At 36.4% G+C, this 21,858-nt stretch overlaps 1 pseudogene across 1 annotated transcript; it reads left to right on the top strand.

Moving 5' to 3' along the window:
- Window positions 1–17,070: 17,070 nt before the first annotated feature.
- On the top strand, window positions 17,071–18,142 carry LOC100964736 (annotated as a pseudogene). Its single transcript, XR_153048.3, has one exon. The product of XR_153048.3 is annotated as a protein FRA10AC1 pseudogene (transcript).
- The last annotated feature ends 3,716 nt before the right edge of the window (window positions 18,143–21,858 follow it).

Here is a 21,858-nt window from a genome sequence, read left to right as displayed (position 1 = left end):
TGGTTTATCTTACAAGGGTACAAGTGAATCTTTCTAAGAGTAGAATATGAACGTGTTAACACAATAACTAAGAAAATGACATGAAGGCTATGTTAACCAGTTTGATGAAAATCTTTCAAATTGTATGTGAAAACACCACACTGTACCCCTGAATTGCATTAATGTACATAGTTATCATTTAATAAAAAATAAAAAAATAATAAAAAAAAAAAAAAGCTGTGTGGAACAAAGACTCAGGACCACTCCCCAGAGCCCACAAACAAGCGGTGGTCCCCTGAGCTCCCACCTTTGAAAATTCTGTTCTGTGTCTCATGTCGCTTTCTTTATCATCATTCCTAACTTTATATTTCTTTATATTTCTTTAGTTCCACAGGTCTTAGTGGACCCTGCCCCCAGGGTAAGACCCCAACATATTTGATGCTTTTTGTTTTATGGATTTAGCTTGTCATTGCTCAATCTCCCCCAAAAGAAACCACTGTATCTCCTACCTGACCCCATCCACACTTAAATAAGTTCTGCCTATGCCAGTAGTTCTGTTACTGCAAGACCAGAAACTCCTTGGGAGGGGAACAAAAAGCATTTGTTTTGTCCTAACCATGTGGTTCCTATGATGAGGGTCACCGTACATCTGATTTCACCTGGGACAGTCCAGATCTGCCCCTGTTACCCTGGTGAAAATTACAAATAATGCCCCCTATCACATTCAAGGGTACCCTTTTGCATGGTAACTTAAATTATTAACATATGTCTGATCTTTAATATAATATTTCTGAATATGGGAAATAAGTCTCTATGTGCACATTCCCCCTGAAATTTTTAATTCTTTGCCTTTAAAATGCTTTTGCTGTTTTTTCTTTACTTTATCCTGTGCAGATGTCTATCTTTAAAATGAAACCAGAATATCCATCCATCTCAGTAGTCCCCTGGCAAAACCTATGACACAAAGTCTTGATAACAATTCTAATGAGAACTCAGCTTATTCTCCCATTTTTACTCTTAGTACATAAACTATTGTTGGAGTTGTTTTGTAAAACACCTTTGAATGTATCATTGATAAACACGCTTAGTGACTTTCCATTTCTTTTGTAATTTCTAATTTAATATATTCACTTGCCTAGTTGTCAAAAGAGGAGCCTCCTGGGTGGTGCCTATGGCTCAGTGAGTAGGGCACTGGCCCCATATACCAAGAGTGGTGGGTTCAAACCTGGCTCCAGCCAAAGTGCAACAAAAAATAGCTGGATTTTGTAGCACCCGCCCTGTACTCCCAGCTACTTGGAAGGCTGAGGCAAGAGAATCGCGTAAGCCCAAGAACTGGAGGTTGCTGTGAGCTGTGACACCACAGCACTCTACCGAGGGCAACAAGGTAAGACTTTGTCTCTAAAAAAAAAAAAGGAGCATCCTGCTCTGATTTGTGAGGTTTTTATAACGTTTCCAAACTGTTGTGCATTTGTGAGTGTGTGCATAAAGTGACAGGTGATTTCCCCTGCCTACCTCTCACCACTGATTGCCCTGGTTCAGTAGTCTTTGATGCTTTGTTGTTTTATGAATTTGGCTTATCTTCTTTCAATCCAAAAACCAAAATAAAATAAAAGAAACAATTATATCTCCTTCATATGCCTCTAGGTACCTTCCTGTCATTTATCATTGTTTTTAAGAAAGAAATGACTTTCCTGTACTGATTATAAGCAGACATCTGACCAGAATGCCCTTCGTGCCTTCTCCCTCTGGTGAAATCTTACCTAATTCCAGGCCCATGTTAAATATCTTCTCTTCTGTGAATCCTCTAGACAAAATTAATCGCTACACCATCTGTGGTACTGCAGTTTTGTTTATCTTATATTCTGACTTTCCCCTCATCTGTCATCTCCCTCAGATGTAAGCTCAATCACAGAGCAAGGATGCATTTTTAAATCCCTCCCTTGGGCCCAGCATAGGTCTGGTAAATATCCACTTAACAAACGTTTGATGAATAAAAAGTACCTTGTAGTATTAATATGCAAAGTTATTTCAGATGTATTAGCTCATTTAGATTTACAGTAATTTTATGAAGTATAAAATTATGCTGTTTTTATCTATGAAATACTACATATTATCAACACCTGCATTTCGGAGATGGGAAAACTGAGAAATTTTGCAAGATAAAGGTATGAGAAGAGAGGTGTAAACCATTCTATAGGTTTCTAATTAATTAGAGTTACTAAAATTATACGTTACGTAGTCTTCAAGGGAAATAAAGATAATTTCGATTTAAGAAGGGCAATATGATTTGACAACTTTTTCTCTCATCCAGAGAAAGCTTCATTTGTTTTTCAGTTTTTCCTTGTAGTAACAGAGTTATCTGAGTCATCAGAGTTACATGAGCTTTGCTGCGAAAGCTTCACGTGACTCAGAAGTTCAGGACACAGCCTGTGCTCCAGAGATTGCACAAGTCAACAAGGACCGAACTTACACTCTATTTCCTAAGAGGGCTTTCCATTACTTTTAAGTGGTCTCCAGAACAGACCTGCCTACACAGAGTAGACATTGGCCAGTCTTTTTCATGGATATCAGGCAGGAAATTTTCACGTGAAAACAGGCCACAGCCAAAGCAAAGTGAGTAGGACTGCTCTCAGATCACTGAAAAATTGCCTAAGGGTCATTTGGCATGGTTCAAACCTGCCGCCCTAAATTAACTGCTTATTTTTCTTTTCTAAGGAGGTTGGGATGTAAGAAAAATGAATTAACATAAATTGTCATTTATACTTAACCTTAGAACAAGAAGCAATGTGAAATTGAATCTAAACTGAAGTAAGTGTGCCATAGTAAGAAGAATTCAAAAATCGGACAAGCCATGGTGTTTGTTCTTTTAACCACTATCTATTAAACACCTGTTATGTACTAGTGGGCACCATATTACATGTCAGAGATTCAGTACTAGGTGAAATAGACACATGAGGTCTTTGACTTCACAAAGCTTTTAGTCACAGGAAAGCCAAATTTTAAACATCTAATTCAATAAAGTACAAGTGTCTAAGGTTCACACAAGTCAAGGGAGGTCTGAGGAAGGACTATTTAAGCTGACACAAATGAGTTAGAAAGAAAGGAAGTTGGGAAAATGGGCAAGAGTTTTGCAGTTAGAAAGAGGTAAGGAGAACAACGAGCACTTACTGCAACGTGCTCCCTCTACCTGAAGGAGAACAAAGCTGGCTCTTTGAGTAACCAAGAGAAAATAAGAATATTTCTTAATATTTCTTGACTATTGTGAAAGAGTCAAACCCCCACAAGATAGACAGAATACAAATCCTCAAGTACCTTATTAATTATGTTAAGGAGTTAGGGCTTTATTCCCAGGAAAAGATATGCCAGTGAAGTTTAAATCAGCATGGCTATGTGATAGGCCATTCATTGGCTGCTGTGTGAAAAACAGACTAGAGGTAATAGAAATGGTAATCAGGAAATCAACAAAAAATTATTAGAAAATCCTAGAAGAATAGACTACAAAACAACCATAAAATATTCCTCTCCCACTGCTTAGCCACATGTAAAACACTGAAATCAAACCCTCACATATTGCCACTTACAAAAATTAGTTCACACTGGATAAAAGATTTAAATCTAAGACACGGAAATGGTAAAAAACTCTAGAAGAAAGTGTGGAAAAAACTCTTTACAATATCTACCTTGGAAAGAATTTATGAAGAAGACACCCTTGCCAATGACAGTATAACAACAAAAATAAACAAATGGGACTCAAGTTAAAAAGTTTCTGCACAACTCAGGACAGTCAACAAAACAGACAACCTTCAGAATGAGAGAAGATATTCACATCTTATTAATCTGTCAAAGAGCTGATAACCAGAATCTACAAAGAATTCAAGCAAATCAAGAAGAAAAGAGCAAACAATACCATTAATCATTGGGCAAGAGACATGAGCCAAATCTTTTCCCAAGAGGACAGACAAATGGCCAACTGACATATGAAAAAGTGTCCATCATCCCTAATTATCAGATAAATGCAAATCAAAACCACTTTGAGATATCATCTAACCCTAGTGAGAAAAACACAAATCACAAGGTCTCAAAGATGCTAGCCTGGGTACAGAGAGAGGGGAATACTTATGTACTATTGATGAAATTGCAAACTAATACAGCCCTTTTGGAAAGAAGTATGTAGACTTTCCATTTGATCCCAAAATCCCTTTAGGAATCTACCCAAAAGAAAAAAAATAATTTTATCAGAAGGACATTTGCACTTGAATGTTTATAGCAGCTCAATTCACAATCACAGAGATTTGGAAACAACTCAAGTGCCTATCAACTCATGAAAAGATTAACAAACTGTGGTGTATAGATACCATAGAATGCTATTCACCCATAAAAAGATGGAGACTTTGCATCTTTTCTATTTACCTGCATAGATTTAGAGAACATTCTCCTAAGTAAAGTTATTTCAAGAATGGAAAAGGAAGCATCCCACATATTCAATACCATGTTGAAATTAGCAGTTCAGCAACTACATGAGAGAAAAACACAATTAAATTCAAGAAGCAGGGAGAAAAGAGGAGGTTTGGTAAATCCCCACCTAATGGGTACAATGTAGGATTATGCAGCACACTTCCTGGGTAAAGGACTCAATTGTAACTTGGACTTTACCTTACAAAAACAAACAATGTAACCTAATCATGTGTACCTTCATATTAATCAAAAAAATAGAAAAAAATTCCTCTCCCTCAACCCACACCATCTGTGACTCTGGCTAACATTAATAAACATGATACAAAGGCTTGAAAAGTGTTGTACATTAAGACCTGGCCTCTCTTACTGTACTTAAAATCCTGACACCATCATGTAGATGAGCTCAGGATAACCTACTGAAGGGTGAGAGGCCACGTGTAAAAGAGCTAAGGCACCCGAGCCAAAAGTCATCCAGCCCTCAGCTGACAACCTACCCACTCCTAGATAGATATGAGTTAGGCCATGGTAGACCATTAGACCACTACCCAACTCACAAGCAAACCAAAGACACAAGAAAAAGTCCAGTGGAAATTAGCCAAGATGGTTCAGACCCAAAGAACTGATCAGCTCACCCACAAAATTACAGTAAAGTACAGTAGAATCTCCGTAGTTGACCAACTCCCTACACTAACCACTTCCATAAGTTGACCTAATTTTTGCAAACCAGGCATGCACCACATGTACATATCTGTACAGTAGGCCTAGTTCTTTATGTTGACCAGTGTAGTACAATGTCATGGATCATCAACTTACAGAGGTTCTACTGTAAAATGATTTCTATTTTAACACTGTCGATCTTGAGCAGTCATGAGTTAACTTATGCTTTCATACCGAAAACTTGTTGACTGATCACAAGTTACCTTATGTTTGCATTTCCATTAGCTATAGCAATTTTTAAAACACAGATTAAAGTAGGATATTGTAAAAGCTTTCTTGATCATGCTTAGTTGTGTGCACTTTCTTATACAAAAATTATTTTTCTAGATATTGAAGTTCTTATCACAATTCTACTATTGCAAAAATTTCAACCATGATAGTTGGTGGCAATGAAGAATTTTTTAATGAATTATATGCAGATGCTTTATTTGATCTCCAGTGATTTAGAAATATTTTGTAGTGATCTGGAATGTGATATTTCATCAGAAGACAGTTATGAATCTGATTTAGACCACCAAAATGGCAAGAAATAAATGTAATAGAATCTGCTAGTGAAAGTGATTTTGAAGAAGACGTGATTTTGAAAAAGAGTGGATTAAAAATGATAAGGGCAGCACCTATGGTTCGAAGGAGTTGGCGCTGGCCCCATATGCCAGAGGTGGCGGGTTCAAGCCCAGCCCTAGCCAAAGCTGCAAAAAAAAATTGCTACTACACCAACCATGGAGGATTATACAAATATTTCTGGTATAACTGTTCAACTTAGTGATCCACAGAGTATCAGTGAAGTAACAAACTTACTTTCTGGTAATGTTTTTTGTCGTTGTTGTTGTTGTTGTTTTATTTAGTTGCTTCTCAAACCAATTTATACCATTGCCAAATGAAACAATTTTATAAAAATTCAGCTAAAACTTTACCATGGATGGAAGTTACCACTAGTGATATAAAAAAGTTTGTTGATATTGATGGGACAAACAAAAAATCACATTGTAGATTGTGATCAACAGACCCTTTGCTTGAAACACCAGTATTTCCTAAAACTATGATCAGAATAAAGTTCAAGCAAATCCTTATATTTTTCATCTTACTGATAATTCACAAGCTATATCTAGTGAAGGCAGACTTTATAAAATTATAAAATTAAGAAGACATGTACAAAGTTTCATTTCAATTCATTATGTGTAAATAAAGCATATTAACATTTATTTACATTGTTTCATTTTTATAATCAATTATAAAATGATAACCAGTGACAAGGGTGAGCGTCTGTGTAAAATTGCTGATCAACAATGTGTTAAGCCTCTAGGTTTGGGGATATTTGCATTATTCAACAAATGCTAATTGATATGTCTGGTAATAAATGATGCTGGCCTGAACCAGGGAGTTAGCAGTGAAGACTGACAGAAGGATATAGAATCAGAAGTTTTAATAAAAAAAATCATGATTTGGTTTGGACTAATAGGCAGGTTGTAGGGCTACTTTTTTAGCTCAGGTATAGCAGAAGAGAAAAATACATGATGAGGAAGATGTAAAGTACAGCTGAGAATATGCAGAACTTGAGGTTGTTGAGAAACATCTAAGCAAACATGTTGAACAGATAGATCATCAGATCAGTGACTAGAGAACACAGAAGTAAGATTCTGACCACAGACACAAACCTGAGAAGAGTTGATGTAGGCACTGTGATTAAAGAAATAGTAGATAAACTTAACCTAAGCAACATATGGAGAGTGAAAAACCCAAAGTCTCCTGAGAATTTCTACATATGTGATTTTGGACAAGTTCCTTAACATCTCTGAGTCTGTTTTACCACCTTTAAAATGGTGTAATAATCACTGACTTAATGAGTTGTAATAAAAATTAAATGAAATGTATTTGACTTTAATCATTTGACACATATAGGATCTCACAATTAAGTTTACAGACTTATCCTAGAAAAAGTGCTACATACCTCATGGTCAAATATCACTGCAGCCACCATCAAAGTACTCTCCTTGAGAAGCTATGCACCAATACTAGAACTGAGTTCACCCTTAAAAGCACTTTTGGCACTCTTTTTCTGGAATGGCCATCAGAGCTATCATCATATTACCCTTAATGTCTGAATGTCATCAAAATGTCTTCCTTTCAATATTTCTTTTGTCTTTGGGTAAAGAAAAAATTCATTGGGGGCCAGATCTTGTGAGTGGAGTGGATGTTCAAATACAATTATCTGTTTACTGGCTAACAAAATCCCTCACAGATTGTGCCATGTAAACTGGTGCATTGTCGTGATGCAAGAACCATGAGTTGGTGAAAAGTTTAGGTTGTTTTCATCTAACTTTTTCACCTAGCCCTTTCAGCATATCAAAATAATAACCTTGCTTAACTGTTTGTCCAGTTGGTACTCATACAAATTCATAGTGAACAATACCTCTAATATCAAAAAAAAGTTAACATCATTCCGACTCTTGATTTGGACTGTCAGAACATTTTTTGGTTGTGGAGAATTGGCTGACTTCCATTGTACAATTTGACACTTTGTTTCAAGGTTGTGTTGGTGCACCCATGTTTCATCACCAATGATAACACAGCCTCAAACATCAACTTTCCTCTCCAAAAGGTCTTGGAGAACTTTGACTCTCCTTTGCTTTTCATCAGTGAGCTCCTTCAGGACCATTTTTGCACATACCTTTCTCATGACAAGATATAAAGATTTTCCTAATTGTTTCTCTATTGATGTTTACCTGGTCTGCCGACAATTTTGACACACAATTCAACAATTTTTTATAATGTTTTCATCAGTTCTGCTGGTTACTGGCTATCCTGACCTCTCTTCATCAATGACACTTTCTCTCCCCTCAGAAAAACGTCTAATCCATTTGTACACTGCCATTTTCTTCATGGCCTCATCCCCATAAACTGGGACTGACATGTCCCTGATTTCACTTCCCTTCTTCACAAGTTTACCAGAATATTTATGTTTGTTCATTGCTCTATTACAAGCTCTGCTATTCTCATGATGGAACACAAAAACATGTAAGAACACCACCACTCAGCAAGACACCACCACAGGCCGGCATGACTCAGCTGTGAGACACTGATATACCAATGTTACAAAACCTCACTGAGTTGTTTGGAGCTACCAATGTAAGCACATGATGGCAAGTTTGTGAATTTAATTGTCAGGCCTCATATTAGATAACAATAATGCTAATTAACTTCCCCATCACTTACAGTCAAATTACACAAAAGACAGTATTTTTTTTTATTGAATGGTAACTATGTACATTAATGCACTTCTGGGGTACAGTGTGAGGTTATCACACACAATCTGAAACACTTCCATCAAACTGGTTAACATAGCCTTCATGTCATTTTCTTAGTTATTATTTTAAAACATTCACATTCTACTCTTAGATTCACTTGTAAAAGACAGTATTTTAAAATCATTTTGCTCCCCTTTTTTCTATTTTTGATATTTGTGAATTAATATGGTTTTTAATCATGGACAATAAAAATACTTGATTCTTTAGTCTCTTTTTGAATTATTAAAAATTTTCTTAAATTACATACATCAGAATTACCTGTGGGATTATTCAAAATCCAAGTTCCTTAGCTGTGCCTTATAATTACATGTTCAAAATCTGGCTTTTCTGAACTCAGTTCCTTAGCTGTGATTGAGACTTTCTGAATCAGAAATTCTGCGCAAACAGGAATCTGCATTTTTAATAATCTCTGAAGATTCTTGTTATGCACATGCTCTAAAAGCTCATAAATCAAGCTTTTCTAGGTGGCTCTTTAATAATAACATAAAAACAAGCAAAAGTCATTGAAATTTACTTGATATCCTGGGAAATTCTCCCACAAATCTTCACACCCTAATCATCCTTCCCAGGATTCTTCTACTGTGTTAACTCCACCCCACCACCATTAGATAAAACCTCTGCTCATATTCCTCCTGTCTGTGAGTTGGGCTGGTCTTACTGGAAATGGAAATCTTGCACCCTCCTGAACTCCCCTGATAACCATTTCATTATATTTCTAGAATACAAACTCACCCATTCCCAATCCCAAAGCATCCCCCTCACAGCACACTTGATGTCCTGTTGAAATTCTGCCTCATCACTCAGGCGGCTCTGCATGTTTTAATACACAGTCACATGCACTACACAGCATCAGACTCATGAAATCAGTCACTGATTAAGAATAAATATTGTCTCCCAGCTGCTAGGAAGGTTCAAACACTTGAAACTGATTGCAGAAAGAAAATCGGTCCAATCTGTTCTGTTCTACCAAATGTCAATAGAGGCGTTATGCAGGCTTGTCTGAGACTTCGCTTTTGCACAAATTACAGGGTAGAATAGATGTAAGGGTGGCATGAATGAAAGTTCATACTTCAGGGAAATAAGGGAAGCTGCAGATCTGGAGCTGAACCTCCACAGGTTGCTACCTGTCATGGACTGGCGATGCTATTTGAAGTCATCTGAAGGAGGGGCCTCCCCTACCACTGACATTTCCCAGAGATGGGCTCTCCGGTGACAGGGGCACTTTTCCTGGCACGTGTTTTGGGGGATTTGCCTGTTCACAGCACGTGGGATGGAGAATGCAGGGACCATAAATACACCGTGTTTGTCTTTCTGACAGAAATTGCTTATTCTCAGCCTCTGGAACAGAAGGGAGGCGATACACACGTGTTCTAAAATAGCACTAAAGGCCTATGTTTAAAATACCTTTAAATCTGTTCAGTGGCACCACGCGCCAGCTCCCGTCGCTCCCCCACCCCACCCCCAGCTCTCTCTACACAGTCTCAGCGCCCTCCTCCGCCGAGCGGTCTAAGGCACCATCACCACCGTTTGAAACAAAGGACAGATAATCCTTCTCCAAAGAAAATCATGAAGAGAATGAAAAAAGCCTGATCTCTGCCTTCATGATGAAGTCGGGTTTTATCTTTCAGCTGTGGCATTGGGAAGTATTTCTTTCCAGATTATACATTACCAGCAGGTTGTTGATTTATGGGTTTGAACACTGCAGCCCTCCACCCCCACGCACCCCAGGTAAAGAACTTCCTTTCTGCTTAATGTACTTCAGCCCAAGTAATAACCACGGAGGAGACTTTGCACTCACCCCTCGAGTATTAGTGTGTAGAAAAATCTTTGATCTTCTAAAAATATTATTTTTTTCTAAAAGAAACCAATATACATTGCATATTTTTCTCAATTAGAAGAGGTAACTGCTAATAAGGAAGTGATGGCATGTATCTCTACATGCCAGTGGCTTGCTTCGCCTCCACAAATGCTAACGTCGCAGGCACTGATGGCAGGTCCCCTGGTGCACAAGTGTCTACACGGGACACCTCAAGGAATCTATTGAGGGCTGCAGTTTCGATCTCAGGGCAAGCTTTATAGATCAAGCAAGAAAAGGCAGATTGTTAACATCACTTTTGATAACTCCCTTCTCCTTTAAATCTAACTGAATCTAATTGAAATAGCATTTTTCAGGAATCACTCGTGGCTGAAAATCTCAGATGCTGAGGATTTAAGAAAAATAAATCATCCTCGAATCACTGTAAATTAAATTAAACTCATTGATTTGATTAACCTCTTCTCTGTTCATGACACTGCTTAATGAATGAAACACAGAATAGTTTGCAAGTTTAGAATACCATAGAAAATCTGGAGTTCTGAAAACTTACATAAACATACATGGGATCCAATAGCTAGTAATACAAAAGGATTCTGAACCCACTACCCATATTACTAAAAATACACCATGGTGTAGGAAAAATTAATTCTAGGACAAAATCTACTGATTTCGTGAAATACTCGATGCTAAACCCAGAACTAAAGTTTTCTTCATTCATATAAAGGAATGGGTACACTTAAAAATAATCTAACTGGAAGAACCACTAAGCCTTTGAAGACCCTCAATCTCTGTTTTCAACTAGAATTGGAAACTGTACCGTTTCTTGTCAATCTAAACTTTAAGGATTCTAGTGAAAAATTATATTCATCATTTCTGTATTTTACAGACGCTACAATGATACAAATTTGAGCTATATTGAAGAGGTATCCAAGTACCTACCATGTAAAGCACTGAAAACCAATTCTCAAAACAAAGTTAATTCATTTTTCCTTTTAGCCTTCTTAATCTCTGGGCCTGGCTATTTAACAAGTCCAACCACCACCAAGACAAATGTGTTCTTTGGTAATATCTCACTGAAGTTACCATTCTGAAACATATGAAAAATGGTCCTCTTTTCCTGAACTCTTTGATTTTCTCCCTCCTTTTTTTCCCCCATATTTCTAAATCAAGCTGCAGGACCAGCATTCAGGGAAGAGTAGGAACGCTAAAGCTATAGTTTTGGAGATACTGGCAGGGATTTATTTATCCCAGAGATAACACAACAAGAAGTGAGATCAGGATCAGCCCACTTCATCACAGGATTCAAGCAGCTTCTGAAGTTAGGTGTCCAGCTCTCTACGTAAACGCTAGTTTTTGACCCACAACCACAGTTCCTTCTAAATGTGTACAAAATGCCTTAACAATAAATAAAAACCCAGCTTCTCCTGGCTGCTATTTCCACCCAAGGGACATGGCTAGACATAGGTAATAAAACTCCAGCTGACACACTGTCAAAGGATCATTTACTTTCATTCTCCACACATAAGGGAAGGAGAACCTATGACATGTGCCAATGTGGACATAAAAAATAAAATCTTCTCCATTTGAGTTTTGACTTTTAAATTGATGTAAATGTCACCTACCAAAATAAGCAGATGCAGAGAATCTTAAGACATCAACAATTCAAAAGTTAGAAACTTGGAATGGCTCAATATAATGGAAAATCCATATTTTATTCACCAATTGAAAAATATTTTTGACTTTCCACAGAAAGTGGAAAACTGATAAACCAGCTAACAGGTGAAGCCTGAGACTTTTAGAAGCAACTCAAATTACCTTACTAGTGCTATGAAATGAAAAGTCACAATTTAGTTCTAGGAAGCAGATGGGGTTAAAAAAATTGCCAGTTTCTCGATGTAGTAGAGACATCTTGGTGATGCCTAAGTAAGGAGCAGAGTGCAGAAATCTGTACAGACTTTAGAGCAAGAATTGGGGAAAATTTCTTTGACCTGTTAAAATATGATAGAATGACAAAAAATTACCAGTCCCTTATCAAAGGAAGACAGGATAATTTTCTATTCTATCCACAAAGAAAAAAATTAGATGTTTCTGTTCAGTGCTAAGGAGATAAACTTTTTTTTATTGTTGAGGGCCAGAAATGTTGCTAGGGTATGATTGGAGGTACAGCTGCTTTGAAGAAAACTTCCACTAATATCTTAATGTTGAAAGATACTGTTCATTCATCTCATTAAAATTCTGTGAGAGCCAAGTCATCAATAATAAAACTATAATGATATGCAATAATTTTATTATACCTGCAATAATAATATAATTATTAATACCTACAAGGCATTACTGTATACAAGGTATAGCTTTAAGTGCCACAAACATACTAACACAAGTTACTCTTTAAAACATCTTCATTAAGATAAATGTCTTATGTTGTTTGCAATTCATACCTGGGAAAACTGAAATATAAAAAAGTTTCATAACTTGAGCAAACTGCACAGCTAGTAAGCAGTTAAGCAGTAAAGCAAAGAGACAAACTTGGATAGTTCGGCCATAGGGGATGTGCTATTAACCACAAATGTAAGAAAAGTAACCAGGAAAGAATGATGACACATATGTGTGTGCTCAGTCTGATCATCCTTTTTTTATTAAATGATAGCTGTGTACAGTAATGCAATCATGAGGTACAGTGTGGTGTTTTCATATACAATTTGAAATATTTTCATCAAACTCGTTAACATAGACTTTATGTCAATTTTCTTAGTTATTGTGTTAAGATGTTTATACTCTACTTTTAGACAGATTCACTTGTACCCTTGTAAGACAAACCATAGAGGTGATCCCTCCAATCACCCTCCTTCCCCCTTGAGAATCAAAAAAGAGTAATAGAGATTACAGCAAATTGCAGTAAAAAGCCATCTAAGAATGAAATTCAATCCTTGGACTACTGGTTTGCAGTCTTAGGCCTAAAGAAGATAGTGACCACATTGATGAAAGCAGGACATGATGGACGGTGTGACCTTGAGAATTGAGTAAGGGACTAATTCAAAGTCTTGTGGTAGATTGATCCCCAGAGACTGGGGAGATGGGTAAATGTAAACTTCTGTGGAGTATCAGGTGATAGCCTCCTTGTTCACAGCATGATAAAATGAACAGGACCTAAGGCATTGACAACTTCATAAATTGTGTGGAAATGGAGGCCAATAGTACCTAACAAAAATTCCCAGAGTAAAACTTGGAGTAAAGCTCACAGAGAAGTGCTGCCTGCAAAGTCAGATGCGAAAACCATCTGCTGGGATCAGACAAAAAACAATAGCCATCATGATGATGGCCATAGATATAGGCAAAGATTGTTTTCATTTTTCCCAGACTGTATAAATCTCAAAGCTCCAAAATAATCCAAAAGATAGAGCAAGACTTATGAAAAATGAGTAATACTGGACTTCATCCTGGGGAAGTGAGAGTTAGAATAAGTTTCAGGAGGGCAAGAACTTTCTTTGTCTTCTTTTCCAAGAATATATGCAGAACTGAACACATATGAAATATAGAGATCAATAACTATTTATGGGATAAATAAATTAACCAGATTTAATTTCATCTAGAAGAAAATGCATGATATTTTTTACATCTCAGATTTTGGAGCAACTTTTACTATTTATTCATCAGTGATTTACAGATTTTTTTTTTAACTGAAAGGGACATTTAAATAAAGGGACAATTAAAATATTGCCACAATATTTTGTGAATGATAAAACTGGATAACCAAAACAATCAGTAAGAGAGTGAGAACCAGAGACCACCTAGATAATACTTCCTCTTTCTGGCAGTATCACTACATACTCTTCTCAGAAATTCTCTGCTCAGAATTCAATGGTTAATTAACGTCCACAAAATTTTAAACAATTGAGTTACAGATTTTCCGTGCTGAGTTGCAATCATATAAAAGGAATTCCTCCTTCCTATCAGGCCCTCTGTGGTCTCTCCTTCAACTTTCACACGTGCCATCTGCTTCTCCCCAGAATGCTTTCACACATCTTTGTTGGAACGTGCCCTCTTTAGAGAACAGCTCAAAGTTTCTCACCATGGAGAGAATTCCTTCACTGGAAATGTGCCCACTTCCAATTGGAAGCCACTGTCTTCCCACATTTGAAGAAGTAATTAGGGTCATTCACTCTAAACTGGATTAAGTAGAACAATTTCTTTGTAATAGTTCATTCAGTTGCTTTTCTACTTCAGATTAATATGAGGGTACAAATGATTAGATTACATTGTTTGTGTTTCTAAGGTAAAGTTCAAGTTGTAATTCAGCCCTTCATCCAAGGGCTGTGCTGTAGACCTCACAATGTGCCCATAAGGTGTGAGCTTATCAATCCTCCCTCTCTTCCCCTTTCCCTTTCTTACCTCCTCCCCACCTTGAATGAACTTGTGTTTTTCTCTCATATGGGCATATAACATTTTTTTTACTGGTTTTATATTAGTATTGAGTGCATTGGATACTTGCATTTCTATTATTGTGATACTTTACTATGAAGAATGTGTTTCAACTTCATCCAGGTTAATACAAAAGATGTAAAATTACCATCTTTTTATGACTAAATACTATTCCATGGTATATATACCACAGCTTTTTAATTTATTCCATTGCTTTTATTTGCCTCTAAGACATTAAAAAAGACATTTCAAAGAACAAGTTTCTTACCAATAATTTCTAGAGAGTATTTTATTTATTTATAACTCAAGTTGGAAGGGATGATCTTGCCCTGTGCAAAAGATTTAGCAGGATAAGATATGTTAGAATTTCCAAGCTCCTATTCCCAAATTCCATTTACTTCAGTCTATACATCCCTACACAAGATTAATGATATGCATGCAAAACCTACGTGATACACAAAGAAGAAAATTCTTTCAAAAACAGTCAAGAAGCCATCTGCAAAAACAAGTTCAGGCATACCCAGATGTCTAGGTTTTAGATGGGGAATTTAAAATAACTATGCTTAAACTGCCAAAGACTCTAATGGAAAAGGTGGAAACACACATGAACATATGGGAATTTCAGCAAAGAGAAGGAAACTATAAGAAAAAATCAAAAGGAAATGGTAGAAATGAAAAAGTACAGTAAGAGATGGAGAATGCTTTTGGCAAATTCATTGATAGATTCAACACAGATGAGGGGGGAAAAATCAGCTAACCTTAAAAGAGGTCAATAGAAATCACCCAAATTGAAACAAAGAGAAAGGCAAGCTAAAAAAAAAGTTAGAGAATATCCAAGACTAGTAAGACAAAATCAGTCTAATATATATGTAATTGAAATCTTAAGAAGAAAAGAGAGAGAAAACAGGGTATTTAAAAAGAAAACGGCTATCAATTTTCAAAAAGTAATGAAATACACAAAACCACAGACATACATATATAGATTCATGAAAATATCATATTAAAACTGCTAAAAACCAAAGATAAAGAGAAAATTTTAAAGGAATGCAGAGGGAAAAACAAATATATTACATGCAGAAGAATAAAAATAACAGCAGACTTTCTATCAGAAGCTATGCAAGACTGAAGGCAGTGGAGTGACACCTTTGAAGTATTGAAAGAATAACAAAACTGTTAACCAGGAATTCTAGCACCAATTAAAATATCTTTCAAAACTAAAACAAAAATACTTTCTCAGAAAAGTAAAAAGAGATAAATTATTACTAATAGATAAGTAGACTTTACTACATTGAACTGTTGAAGAAAGTCCTCAGGAAAAATGAATACAATGCTAGACAAAAGGCAGTATTTACTTCAAGAAATAAAGAATACTGGAAATAGGATAAATGAAGATGAATATATAATTCATTTTTTCTTACTTTTAAAAGCTCTTAAAGAAAAACAGCTGGCTAAAGGAAGAAATAGGCAGCAGTGAATTGTGCATTGATCACATAAGGCACACATAATGTACAGTAAAATGTATGCTGACAAGAGGAAAAAAATGAGAAAAAGAATTCAAGGATATACCATTGTTAGATCCTTAAACTATGTTAAGCTGTATAATTTGAAGGTAGAGTGTAATTAGTTAAATATATAGCAAACACTAGAGTGCCTTAGTCCATTTTGTGTTGCTATAACAGAATACCAGAGACTTGGTGATTTACAAAGAAAATAAATTTATATCTCACAGTTATGGAGACTGGGAGAATATCAAGTTTCCAGCATCTTGTGAGGGCCTTCTTGCTGCATCATTTCATGTGTTCATCATTTCACACTAACTCAGTTCTGTACTAATAATATTAATTCTTCCCCCATGACCCCATTACCTCTTATTAGGCCCTACTTCTCAACACTGTTGCATTGGGGATTAAATTTTCAAGACAGTAACTTTGGGGAAATACATTTAAACCACAGCAAATAATATAAATAACAAGTTAATATAAAAAGCTTAGGAACAAACTACAATGTCATAGGAAATTCACAATTTAAAGAAAATTAAAAGGCTGGGAGAGTAAAAGACAAATAGCAGACAAAGAAATAGAAAAAAACTAGCAAGTTGACAAATCTTTAGTATTAGCATATCAACAATTACATTAGCTACAAACAATCTACATGAACCAATTCACATAAAGTGTCACATTGGATAAAAGAAGGAAAACTTATTTTACATAGAAAATATGAGGGCGAGGCTTGGGGGCGGGGGTGGCGGCGGTGCAGAGGCTGCGCGGCCGGGGCGAACCGGGCTGGCCCTGCAGCGGCTCGCTCAGGCCGTCGGTTGTCGTTGCAGCTACGTGAAAGGAGGAAGCGACGACTCGAGGACGAACTTGGCAGAGCAGGATTCTGGAGACACCCAGCGTGTCCGTTCTCGAGTTTCTGTCGTCTCTTGTCAGTTGATTCGTAGCCTGAAATGCATGGTCATGGAGGCTATGACTCTGATTTTAGTGATGATGAACACTATCGGGAATCTAGCAAAAAGAAAAAAAGAACAAGGGAAGACGATTTATTGCTCAAAAAACCATTCCAGAAAGAAAAACATGGAAAGGTGGCCCATAAACAAGTTGCAGCAGAATTGCTGGACAGGGAAGAAGCAAGAAATACAAGGTTTCATCTCATAGCTATGGATGCTTATCAAAGACATACAAAGTTTATAAATGACTACATTTTGTACTATGGTGGCAAAAAAAGAAGACTTCAGGCGTTTGGGGGAAAATGACAAAACAGATTTGGATGTTATACGAGAAAATCATAGATTCCTATGGAATGAGGAGGACGAAATGGACATGACTTGGGAAAAGAGACTTGCTAAGAAATACTACGACAAGTTATTCAAGGAATACTGCATAGCAGATCTCAGTAGATACAAAGAAAATAAGTTTGGATTTAGGTGGTGAATAGAAAAAGAAGTAATTTCAGGAAAAGGTCAGTTTTTCTGTGGAAATAAATGTTGTGATGAAAAAGAGGGCTTAAAGAGTTGGGAAGTTAATTTTGGTTATATTGAGCGTGGTGAAAAGAGAAATGCACTTGTTAAATTAAGATTATGCCAGGAATGTTCCTTTAAATTGAATTTTCATCACAGGAGAAAAGAAATCAAGTCAAAAAAAAGAAAGGACAAAAGCAAAAGAGATTGTGAAGAGTCATCACATAAAAAAGCCAGATTATCTTCAGCAGAAGAGGCCACCAAGAAAAAGGATAAAGGACATTCATCCTCAAAGAAATCAGAAGATTATGTAAATAGAAATTCTGATGAGGAAGAAAGTGCTTCAGAATCTGAACTTTGGAAGGGTCCACTGCCAGAGACAGATGAAAAATCACAGGAAGAAGAATTTGATGAGTATTTTCAGGATTTGTTCCTGTGAGATGGAAGAGAGAAGTCAACATTCCTTAATGTGAAAGTACATTTGGAAACTTCATTAAAGTTTTTCCTACGGAAAAAAAAAATATATATATATAGGTAGGTTAAAAGTTAAAAGATAGAAAAATATACCCCAAAAACATGAATCAAAGGAAAGTCGGAGCAGCTATAATAATATTACATAGACTTCAGAAGGAGATATTTTATTAGCAATAAAGATATTTCACAATTAAAAAAATAAATTCAAGAAATACTCAATTCACCAAAACAATGTAAAAATACTAAATTTGTATGCAGCAGAGCTTTAAAATAGATTAAACAAAACTGATGAAAACAGACAAATTCACAATAGATAGAGAATTCAACATTCCTTTCTCAACAACAAATACAGAACAAATAAACAAATAAAGAAAGTCAGTAAGAATATAGAAAGACTGAACAACACTATCAACCAACTTGATGTAATTGACAACATGAAATATTTAACCCAACAAATGCAGAATGCATACACTTTTCAATTACAAAAGCATATTCACCAAGACAGACCATAAAACAAACCTTAACCATCTTAAAAGAATTGAAGTCTTGTGAAATATATTCTCTGACCATGATTAAGTAATCAATAACAGAAAGATTTCTGGAAAATACCAAAATACAGTAGAACTTCTGAAAGTTGACCACCCAAGGAACTATACCAAGCTGGTCAACATATGCAGGTGGTCAACATAAGAATCTAGGCTGACTATACTGATATGTACATGAGACGGATGTTGACCTATGAAAATTAGGTCAACTTAAGGCAGTGGTCAATGTAGTGAGGGGGTCAATGATATAGGTTCTATTGTAATTACAACACTGATGACAACAACAACAAAAACCCTCTAAATTCATTGGTGAAAGAAAAAAAAATTAAATAGAGTAAAAATGAAACCATTGCTTATCAAAATTTGTGGAATGAATCCAAAGCAGTGCTTAAGAGAAATTCATAGCACTAAAGACTTATGGCAGAAAAGAAGGAAAACCTCACATTAATGATTCAAGCTTTCAATTTAAGAAAGTGGAATAAGTTTCTCAAACCAAACATGAGGAAGGAAATAATAAGGAAAAGATCACAAGTTAAATGCATTAATAACAATAGTAATAAAAAGACATAATAGAGAAAACCAAAAGCCATCTTAGAGGACTCAACAGCCACCTCCCTTCAGTGATTTTGTAAGTATCTCCTCATGAAACAACTTTCTTTGGAACTCTAGATTCAGATTGCCAGCAAGTTCCCCTGTGCAGCACTCCAGTGAGTTCTTTGTCTTCTAGTTACCCATAACTTGTCTTCTCCAACAGGGTCAGCCTCTTCTTTGGGTGTGCTATCTCAGCCCTGCAGGTAGTAACTGTTCCCTATATCTGCTATTTCTATATTCCTTAGAGTTCTCTTTACTTTGTGTTAATTAATCCCTCATTATAGCAAACTTTGTTAGCGTTAACAATTCTTTATACTTAAATTTCTCTATTCAAATTACTTATCATTATGTGGTTTCTGTTTCCTAACTTGATACAGATTGATAGAATTACCCATGACTGTTCTTCAGATTCAATGATTTGAGTATTATGCGGAAGGCTTTGTATCAATACTGTTTTCCCTCTAAGGATCTTCGAACACCCTCACTGCGGAGCCTGCATTCGTGTTGAACTTAAATCTATTACCATTGTTCCTAGATGTATTCCTTGGGATCATAGACAGCACAGCTCAGCAATTGTCGCAAATAGTTAAGAACTTCTGGCATGCTCTCCCTTGCCACACTCTTTGCACTTGGGTAATGAAGAACTTTGGTCTTCTCCCAAATAAGGTTCCTAAAACATGTAAGAGAGTAATTCTAATCAATGCTCAGATGAGACAAAGTTCTCCTCACCAACCTCCACATAATTAAAAAATATTATTAAAGACTAAACACCCAGCTCCAATTTCCACAAGAATCTGAGAGAAGTAAAACCAAACCACCTGTCCAGAATTCCTTGCGAGTAGGAGCCACCTGGGCTCAGAAACCACATAATGGTTTCCATAATGGGTTCCTTCATCCCAAAGCACTCGCTTCTGGTACCAGAACCTTTGACTGCTTCTGAAGACTGAGCTTCTGATCCCAGATCGGGCCAAGTTTTTCACAAAAGACTTAACAGTAGATGGAAAACGTAATATGAGGATGTGAAGAGAGAGATTTTATACTGACCATCTCTAACAACAGGTCAATGTTGACTGTTTACAGTAACTGGTTAGGATGTAAATGTATCGTCAGGCTCAAGTTCAAAGACCCAGTATATCTCATGTAGCTAGTATTTTTCCACCAAGAAAGTGACCATCGCATGCTAAAATATGCATTAATTTTTGTGCCAGCAAAGAAGAGATAAAATGATTCCAGGTCCCACAGAAAATGACAAAAAAAATCATTTCAGTAGAATCTGGAATTCAGAGCTCACACATGGGACTTGGCCTACTAATCCCTGTTCTAAGAGAGATAGGTTTTTATCACTTGCCCCCAAACCCACAAGGCAATCATAGCTTTTAAAATGTCTTATGTTAATTAATATTATATTGTATACAGCCTTCAAGATAACATACACTTGTCTCCGAGGGAATTCAAAATATAAGATACTCACTATGTTTATTCTACAAAATAGAATATCTTGAACTCTGTGCACAGATGATATCAAAACCTAAAGCCAGTCTAGATTATGGAAAAGAGTACCAACTCTGTGAATAAATTCTCTTTACCTTGGGAGGATGCAGCAATATGTTTCAATAGCAAACAGCTGGTTCAAATAGGTCAAAATAGCTGTATACACAAGGAGGGAGTTAGCCCTGGGGCCCCCAGAAAATGTAGCCCTTATTCTACAACCATAGGAAAAAAATACGATCTAAGCAAATGATAAGGAGATGGAGTACATGGCATTTCAGGTGGTAGAAATGGTATGGTCCCAAGCAGGGAGGGGACCAATTCCATTTGTCAGGGACAGAGTTGTTCCCACCAAGAAGACTATCTTGTCACTAACAGTGTTCAGGGTTGCTGGTGGATGGTGATTCTAAAATTTTAGATTCCAATTTGCACTGTTAATGTTTTTAAGCTGTCTCCAGAGAATGCCTCTCCTTTGTGCCTGAAGGCAGAGGCTGACTGGTTCCATTTTCCCCTTGGTGCCCTACTGGTTTAGAAAAACTTATAGGAAATTTCTTGAGCAATATGATGCTCATATTTGACATGAATCAATATGTGTGTGTGTGCGCATGTGTGTGTCTTTGTCTCAACGCTTATGATTTTCTTGCTAGACATGAGCCAAGTCTTTTACATACATTGTCTTCCTTAATCCCCAAACAATCCTGTAACTATTCTTGTCCCCACTTTATAAACGAGGAAATGAGGTTTAGAGAACTTAATTGGCTTGAAGTCAACCTCAGGTCCTTCTGATACTAAATTGCATGTCTTTAACAAATTTCCCTATTTTAATGGTCATCAATAATCAGTAGTTCTGTTACTATTTGAAAGATATTTGTATCATGTTTTTAAACTATTGCTAGCAGCTCAAAGAGTTTTTCTCACACATTCTATGCTGCCACCATCTGGTCTCTTGTAAAACTTTCAAGCTTTTCTCCTGGAGTCATTCTCAGCCTTATCAGAGTTTTTGCATTCCCTTGACAGAGGGCTGAAATTGGTGCGGGCTGGATTGACATTACTTAAAAATTTCTAATCTTATCAATATACTCCCCCTTTCTCATCTGCAATGTGTCAGGGTCA

The sequence above is a fragment of the Otolemur garnettii genome, unplaced genomic scaffold (genome assembly GCF_000181295.1).
Source record: "Otolemur garnettii isolate 467f Iridium unplaced genomic scaffold, OtoGar3 scaffold00010, whole genome shotgun sequence".
In the NCBI taxonomy this organism is placed as follows: Eukaryota; Metazoa; Chordata; class Mammalia; order Primates; family Galagidae; genus Otolemur; species Otolemur garnettii.
This window is presented reverse-complemented; position numbering and strand designations above follow the sequence as displayed.